This window comes from Nerophis lumbriciformis, linkage group LG38, assembly GCF_033978685.3.
Source record: "Nerophis lumbriciformis linkage group LG38, RoL_Nlum_v2.1, whole genome shotgun sequence".
NCBI lineage: Eukaryota > Metazoa > Chordata > Actinopteri > Syngnathiformes > Syngnathidae > Nerophis > Nerophis lumbriciformis.
In genome coordinates, this window is record NC_084585.2 from 20,140,776 (window position 1) to 20,150,589 (window position 9,814).

Genomic DNA, 9,814 nt, shown 5'->3' on the forward strand with positions numbered 1-9,814 from the left:
ACATGTTTTATGTTAATATTGTTGTGTGTCTGGAACAAACTATCCATCCATCCATTTTCTACCGCTTGTCCCTTTTGGGGTCGCGGGGGGTGCTGGAGCCTATCTCAGCTGCATTCGGGCGGAAGGCAGTGTACACCCTGGACAAGTCAAACGAATTAGATTAATTTCATATGAAGAACATTTTTCATAAGATTACATTTTGGTTCGACCTTTAAGAACGGATCACCAACGAAAACCAAGGTACCACTGCATGAACCTAATTTGAGCTTGTTTAAACATTTGATAGCCAACTGTTCAATGTTTTAGGACTTGCTGTCGTCTAACAAGAAGGGGAATGGCAACATTTGTGTGTGTCATCCATTTATCATCCAATACATTTGCACATTAAGGCATGCCTTTCTGGGACTCTTCCAGTCTCTATATACAGTACAGGCCAAAAGTTTGGACACACCTTCTCCTCATTCAATGCATTTTTTTTATTTTCATGACTATTTACATTGTAGATTGTCACTGAAGGCATCAAAACTATGAGTGTGGAGTTATGTACTTAACAAAAAAGGTGAAATAACTGAAAACATTTTTTATATTCTAGGTTCTTCAAAATAGCCACCCTTTGCTCTGATTACTGCTTTGCACACTCTTGGCATTCTCTCGATGAGCTTCGAGCACACTTTTGAAGTGAAAACAATTTCTTGAAGCTCATCCAGAGAATGCCAAGAGTGTGCAAAAAAAAGTAATCAGCGCAAAGGGTGGCTGTTTTGAATAAACTAGAATATAAAACACGTTTTCAGTTATTTCACCTTTTTTTGTTAAGTACATAACTCCACATGTGTTCATTCATAGTTTTGATGCCTTCAGTGACAATCTACAATGTAAATAGTCATGAAAATAAAGAAAGCGCATTGAAAGAGAAGGTGTGTCCAAACTTTTGGCCTGTACTTAAGTATTTTGCAACCTGCTGATGACCACCGCGACACAATTTAGAGGCCACTTCCCTCTGAGAACATGGTGTTGGAGGCCTTGCCATGGCAAGGTAATGTGGGTCAATTGTTAGGCGTTGTTTTGGTCTAACGATGTGCGTCACAACAACGTGATTAAGATGACTGTTTCAATAGCAATTCTAATTAACTCGGGATAATTATTGCGGTTGATCACTCACCTGTTGGATATTTTTTAGGTTATTATAGGGCATTTCAGGCAGTGTATTAACAATGATTAAATGTACCAAAATATCTTAAAAACAGAAACAGGATATACAAAACACAAAGATCTATCTACACACTATAAATCCGATATGCCGTTTGAGCAAAGAGACATTTAGGTCTGCTACATCTTGTTCTCACTTGTTGATGCCACTTTTTTGTGGTTGCAAGAGGGAATTTCCAATTCGTCAATAAAACATGGTCAGGGGCGTGACTAACCTCTGATCTGCAAACAGCTGCCTGGAAAGGAGGAGGAGGCAGGGTGAGATCCAGTGCTCTGTGGAGCTGGCTGTAGCAGAGGAGGATGGAGTCCTGACCCAGGTGGAATACATAAAAAAAAAAGTTCAACAGCGGGTCACACACATACGACACTGATCAGTGATCAATATTACATTGGCCCGTGAGAGATGAACATTCCAATAAAAAGCCAGGAGGACTTTGAGTTGGATACGCAGACACGGTACCGTGAGTACACTTCCAAACATTTGATCGCTTGCCCGTACGTGCGTGCCGCTATGTGCATGTCACGTAAATAATTCAATGTATACACCCTGATGATTATCTTGTGTGATGACTGTATTATGATGATAGTATATATGATAGTATATATCTGTATCATGAATCAATTTAAGTGAACCCCGACTTAAACAACTTGAAAAACTTATTCGGGTGTTACCATTTAGTGGTCAATTGTACGGAATATGTACTTCACTGTGCAACCTACTAATAAAAGTCTCAAAAAGTCTCACGTACGTAACTTTGGGGACTTTGAGGAAATATATGTGCTGTATGAACTTTGGGGAGGTGAACGGTACTTTGGGCTGTGGGATTGAGTGTGTTGTGCAGGTGTTTGAGTTGTATTGGCGGGTAATATGGACGGGAGGGGGGAGGTGTTTGTTATGCAGGATTAATTTGTGGCATATTAGATATAAGTCTGGTTGTGTTGTGGCTAATAGAGTATATATATGTCTTGTGTTTATTTACTGTTTTAGTCATTCCCAGCTGAATATCAGGTCCCACCCGCCTCTCACAGCATCTTCCCTATCTGAATCGCTCCCACAGCCCTCTAGTCCTTTACTCTCACTTTCCTCATCCACGAATCTTTCATCCTCGCTCAAATTAATGGGGAAATCGTCGCTTTCCCGGTCCGAATCGCTCTTGCTGCTGGTGGCCATGATTGTAAACAATGTGCGAATGTGAGGAGCTCCACAACCTGTGACGTCACGCTACTCGTCTGCTACTTCCAGTACAGGCAAGGCTTTTTTATCAGCGACCAAAAGTTGCGAACTTTATCGTCGATGTTCTCTACTAAATCCTTTCAGCAAAAATATGGCAATATCGCGAAATGATCAAGTATGACACATAGAATGGACCTGCTATCCCCGTTTAAATAAGAAAATTGCATTTCAGTAGGCCTTGAAGGTAGGAACTGGCCTGGGAAACATCAAGTCTGGGAGGAAATAATGAGAAAACACAGGTAAGTACTGGTAATGACAGGTATTTATCATATAAATTACTGTACTGTCGTTGGCCACCAGGAGATATGCTTCAATTGAACTTTAATGACCATCTATTTTTTTGTGTTACGGCACCAAAACCTCTTTAACAACGCTGTCTACAACTGGATCCAAAGAACACTACACCACTGCACAAGTCTTGAAGTCTATTTCTACAAAACCAGTGAAGTTGGCACTTTGTGTAATTTGTTAATAAAAACAGAATACAATGATATGCAAATCCTTTTCAACTTATATTAATTTGAATGGACTGCAAAGACAAGATATTTAATGTTCGAACTGAGAAACGTAATTTTTTTTTGCAAATAATCATTAACTTAAAACTTAATGGCAGCAACACATTGCAGAAAAGTTGGCACAGGGCAATTTTACCACTGTGTTACATGGCCTTTCCTTTTAACAACACTCAGTAAACGTTTTGGAACTGAGGAGACCAATTTTTGAAGCTTCTTTCCCATTCTTGCTTGATGCTTAAGTTGTACAACAGTCCGGGGTCTCCGTTGTGGTATTTTAGGCTTCATATTGTGCTGCACATTTTCAATGGGAGACAGGTCTAGACTACAGGCAGGCCAGTCTAGTACCCGCACTCTTTTACTATGAAGCCACGCTGTTGTAACACGTGGCTTGGCATTGTCTGGCAGAAATAAGCAGGGGCGTCCATGATAACGTTGCTAAGATGGCAACATTTGTTGCTCCAAAACCTGTATGTACCTTTCAGCATTAATGGTGCCTTCATAGATGTATAAGTTACCCATGCCTTGGGCACTAATACACCCTCATACCATCACAGATGCTGGCTTTTGAACTTTTTGCCTAAAACAATCCGGATGGTTCTTTTCCTCTTTGGTCCGGAGGACACAACATCCACAGTTTCCAAAAACAATTTGAAATGTGGACTTGTCGGACCACAGAACACTTTTACACTTTGCATCAATCCGTCTTAGATGATCTTGGGCCAAGCTAAGCCGGCGGCGTTTCTGAGTGTTGTTGATAAATGGCTTTCGCTTTGCATAGTAGAGTTTCAACTTGTACTTACAGATGTAATGATGAACTGTAGTTACCGACAATGATCTTCTGAAGTGTTCCTGAGCCCATGTGGTGATATCCTTTACACACTGATGTCGCTTTTTGATGCAGTACCATCCATCCATCCATCTTCTTCCGCTTATCCGAGGTCGGGTCGCGGGGGCAGCAGCCACTTCGTCCAGCTCTTCCCGGGGGATCCCGAGGCGTTCCCAGGCCAGCCGGGAGACATAGTCTTCCCAACGTGTCCTGGGTCTTCCCCGTGGCCTCCTACCGGTCGGACGTGCCCTAAACACCTCCCGATGCAGTACCGCCTAAGGGATCCAAGGTCCGTAATATCATCGTTTACGCACAGTGATTTCTCCAGATTCCCTGAACCTTTTGATGATATTACAGACCTTAGGTGGTGAAATCCCTAAATTCCTTGCAATAGCTCATTGAAAAATGTTGTTCTTAAACTGTTCGACGATTTGCTCACGCATTTGTTCACAAAGTGGTGACCCTCGTCCCATCCTTCTTTGTGAATGACTGAGTATTTCATGGAAGCTGCTTTTATACCCAATCATGGCACCCACCTGTTCCCAATTAGCCTATTCACCTGTGGGATGTTCCAAATAAGTGTTTGATGAGCGTTCCTCAACTTTCTCAGTCTTTTTTGCCACTTGTGCCAGCTTTTTTGAAACATGTTGCAGGCATCAAATTCCAAATGAGCTAATATTTGCAAAAAATAATAAAGTCAAACCCCCCCCCCATCTCCCGAATTTGGAGGTCTCAAGGTTGGCAAGGATGAGTTGACAGCCTGGGTTTTTAGCTCAGTTCCTAGCACTCTTGACTCTCATTCATCTGGAGAATCCAGGTCCGAGCTTCAAGTGGAATAAGAGCAAGTGCTGGAGCAACCGGGTTACTCCGGCTCTCTTTTTACTACAACGGTCAGGAACAGTATCTGCCATCCCTTACTTGTGAACAGAATCCCAAGATATTTGAACTCTTCCACCAGGGATAAGACCTAACTCCCAACACAAAGCGTGCAATCCACCCTTTTCCGGCTGAAATCCATAGCCTTCAATTTGAGGCGTAGTGTCTCATCCAAGAAGCTTCACATTCAACTGCAAACTGCCCCAGAAGATAATGAAAGTCACAGACCGATTAGTGGACAACATCATCTGCAAATAGCAGAAAGGATGAGAAACTGCCTTTAATGGCCACATATTACTAAAATGCCACTTCAGAATCAGAATCAGAATCAGCTTTATTGTCATTACGCAGGGTAACGAGATTGAGGCCGTTCCATACAGTGCGATGTGTGCATGCTAGAAAAACAATGTGTAAATATATAAAAATATAAAAAAATATAGAAGTGCAATGAATATAGGGTGAAATGAATATATACATGAAAAAAAAACGGTGGTTGGTGGAATGGGTTATTGCACCGAAGAGAAGGCAGTTATGAGGGACAATGGGGCAGTCCGTTCAGGATGGTTATGGCCCTGGGGAAGAAGCTGTTCTTTCTTCTTCTTATGCTATCATCCTCATGGGGTATCAGGCCTGTTTGCAGGCATGGATGATCAGGGCTCTCCAGTCTTCTCTGTCGTCCGCTCTATGTATGAGTTCTATATTATTGATATTTCCAATAACATTTCTTAGGCTGTTGATATATGTTATTTGTTGTCGACCTGGAGCTTTCTTTCCTACTAGTTTTCCTGTTAACATCAGTTTTTCTAAGCTGTCTATTCTAATGATATGTCCGAGGACTTTCAGCTGCCTATTTCGAATCGTTGCAATTAGAGATCTCCTTGTTTTTGCCTTTGCCAATACCTCTTTAGTACTTTTCTTTTCAGTCCATGATATGCGCAGTATTTTTCTGAAGATACACATTTCAGTTGCCTCTAATTTTCTCAGTTGTTGAGTGTTTAAAGTCCAGCATTCACAGCCGTAAAGTAGGACAGACCATACCTACGTTTTGAGGACTCTGAGTTTGGTGTCAATTGAGATGTTTCTATTTTTAAATGTAAGACTCATTTTGTTGAAGCTGTCAACCAATTAGGAACAAGGCAACAAAGTCTTCCAAATGCTCCGCAGGTGGAAAATGCAGAAGTTGCATTTAAGAATGAAGAAGTCACATTTGACAATGCATGAAGATGACAAGAGAAACAGGCTAAATCTGAATCTCTGTCCCTTCCTTGTAAAGAACAATGACCAGTTCCCTTTATAAAGGACTTGTCGAGTAAGAAGAGGAAGGTCAATATACTGCCATTGTCGACACACCCTGACGGACAAAGAAATAACTTTTTAAGCTGTCATTTGCTAAAACTTGGCAATGTGACATATTATCTTCATAGCCTCTGGGAGAAGAGCAAAGACCCTAAGTCTGCCATCCAATCCTTCCCAACACACCTTTAGTCAATGGGCAAAGGGGTCTGGAGTCGCCCTAACTTTTTGGTTACTTTAATGTCTAAAAGCGACTTGTCGCCTGCGGCAGCATCACAGAGCTCCGTGAGAAGAGTGGGCTGAAAAAGGGGGAAGGCCGCAGCCATTCACTGCACACAATACAGAATTACACTAACTCAGCTCCCTGGCTCCCAAATGCTGACACATCCCAATCAAATTCAGCTGCTTTGTGTCCACAGCTCCCCATGAACAAAGTTCCCCAATTTCAACAATTTAGGAATGACTTCAATTAAACACAGGGGAGGGAAGATTTACAGTATAACAATATACAATGAATTTGAATACAACAGTAGGTAATACCGAGCATTGTTTGCTTGGTATTATACATCAAGAAATGCCCAAAATAAGCATAAATGCTAACAATTGCTGTATTATAGGAAAGTATAATAAAGTCCCTCGTTTATTGCTGGTAATTGGTTCCAGATGATAATTTAAGTAGGAATATTTAATTTTAAAACACATATTTCATAGTTCGAGTCTGTCAAAACTGTTAACAACCTTCTAAATATGTCTTTAACATCATTAGACCCTTCTAGACATGAAATAATAACTCAGTCACCTTTACACTCATTTTGCCCGATATTGTAGATATAATAGAAAATAAGACATGTACTGTACTGTAACATATAGGACACAAATAAGACATACTGTACAGTAATATACAAAACCCAAAACCAGTGAAGTTGGCACGTTGTGTAAATTGTAAATAAAAACAGAATACAATGATTTGCAAATCCTTTTCAACTTATATTCAATTGAATAGACTGCAAAGACAAGATATTTGATGTTCAAACTGAGAAACTAAACTTTTTTTTGCAAATAATCATTAACTTAGAACATACTTGCCAACCTTGAGACCTCCGATTTCGGGAGGTGGGGGGTGGGGGGCGTGGTCGGGGGTGGTGCCGGGGGCGTGGTTGGGGGCGTGGTTAAGAGGGGAGGAGTATATTTACAGCTAGAATTCACCAACTCGAGCATTTCATATATATATATATATATATATATATATATATATATATATATATATATACATATATATATATATATATATATATATATCTAGAATTTACTGAAAGTCAAGTATTTATTTTATTTATATATATATATATATATATATATATATATATATATATATATATATATATATATATATATATATATATATATATATATATCTAGAATTTACTGAAAGTCAAGTATTTATTTTATTTATATATATATATATATATATATATATATATATATATATATATATATATGTATGAAATACTTGACTTTCAGTGAATTCTAGCTATATATATATTTATTTATTTTATTATATATATAAATAAAAGAAATACTTGAATTTCAGTGTTCATTTATTTACACATATACACACACGACACTCATCTACTCATCGTTGTACTTGAAAGTACAATGTAATACAATTCCGGGGCAATGGCACCTATCAAATACACAGTAATGAAAACACAGTTGTTCTACTAACTGTACTGTGTGTTATGAGAGTAGAGTATGTGTGTGTGTGGCCCTTTAATAGGTGACAGCATGTGAGGTGCGTGACGTCAGTGAGTGTGTGGGCGAGAGAAGAGAGGGAGCGGTAGCGTGGGTGCGGGGAAGGACTAGTTGGTTTTGTGTTGGATTGGCTGTGTGCAAGCAATCAATAAAGCAAGATTTGCAACTAATCGCTGGACTCATCATTCACCCTAAAGTCGTCCACTGTGGAGACCCACTGCCGGGTAAGGTGAAGGGTGTTGCCCCGAGCATACATCGGCCCTGGAGAAGTGTCTCCCCTGCGCTCTTCGACTACGGTCTCGTTCTTCTGCTTCGTCTCCTTGTGTGCGCACACTGGACTAAGGTCCGCATGGAGCTGGAGGGGGCGTGGCCTCCAGCTCCGGCTGAATTCCGGGAGATTTTCGGGAGAAAATTTCTTCCGGGAGGTTTTCGGGAGAGGCGCTGAATTTCAGGAGTCTCCCGGAAAATCCGGGAGGGTTGGCAAGTATGACTTAGAATTTAATGGCAGCAACACATTGCAAAAAAGTGTAGTTGGAATTTTTTTACCACTGTGTTACATGGCCTTTCCTTTTAACAACACTCAGTAAACGTTTGGGAACTGAGGAGACCAATTTTTGAAGCTTTTCAGGTAGAATTATTTCCCATTCTTGCTTGATGTACAACTTAAGTTGTTCAACAGTCCGGGGTCTCCGTTGTGGTATTTTAGGCTTCATATTGTGCCACACATTTTCAATGGGAGACAGGTCTGGACTACAGGCAGGCCAGTCTAGTACCCGCACTCTTTTACTATGAAGCCACGCTGTTGTAACATGTGCAGAATGTGGCTTGGCATTGTCTTGCTGAAATAAGCAGGGGCGTCCATGAAAAAGACGTTGCTTGGATGGCAACATATGTTGCTCCAAAACTTGTATGTACCTTTCAGCATTAATGGTGCCTTCACAGATGTGTAAGTTACCCATGCCTTGGGCACTAATACACCCCCATTCCATCACAGATGCTGGCTTTTGAACTTTGCGCCTACAACAATCCGGATGGTTCTTTTCCTTTTTGGTCCGGAGGACACAATGCCCACAGTTTCCAAAAACAATTTGAAATGTTGACTTGTCAGACCACAGAACACTTTTCCACTTTGCATCAGTCCATCTTAGATGAGCTCAGGCCCAGCAAAGCCGGCGGCGTTTCTGGGTGTTGTTGATAAATGGCTTTGCATAGTAGAGTTTTAACTTACACTTACAAATCTAGCGACAAACTTTAGTTACTGACAGTGGTTTTCTGAAGTGTGGTGATATCCATTACACACTGATGTCGCTTTTTGATGCAGTACCGCCTGAGGGATCCAAGGTCACGGCTTAGCCGCTTACGTGCAGTGATTTATCCAGATTCTCTGAACCTTTTGATGATATTACGGACCGTAGATGGTGAAATCCCTAAATTCATTGCGGTAGCTTGTTGAGAAATATTGTTCTTAAACTGTTCCACAATTTGCTCACGCATTTGTTCACAAAGTGGTGACCCTCGCCCCATCCTTGTTTGTGAATGACTGAGCATTTCATGGAAGCTGCTTTTATACCCAATCATGGCATCCACCTGTTCCCAATTAGCCTGTTCACCTGTGGGATGTTCCAAATAAGTGTTTGATGAGCATTACTCAACTTTCTCAGTTTTTTTTGCCACTTGTGCCAGCTTTTTTGAAACATGTTGCAGGCATCAAATTCCAAATGAGCTAATATTTGAAAAAAACAACAAAGTTTTCCAGTTTGAACATTAAGTATCTTGTCTTTGCAGTCTATTCGGTTGAATATAGGTTGAAAAGGATTTGCAAATCATTCTATTCTGTTCTTATTTACCATTTACACAATGTGCCAACTTCACTGGTTTTGGGTTTTGTATGTTTTTAACATGATTAGACCCTTCTAGATATGAAATAACTCATAGTCACCTTTACACTAATTTTGCCCGATATCGTAGACATAGTAGAAAATAAGACATGTACTGTACTGTAACCTATAGGACATAAATAAGACATACTGTACAGTAATAGAGACTCGCACACACACACACATGCAAAGTTTTCTTAAAAACAACCACTAACCTGTGAGAATACTGCAACTA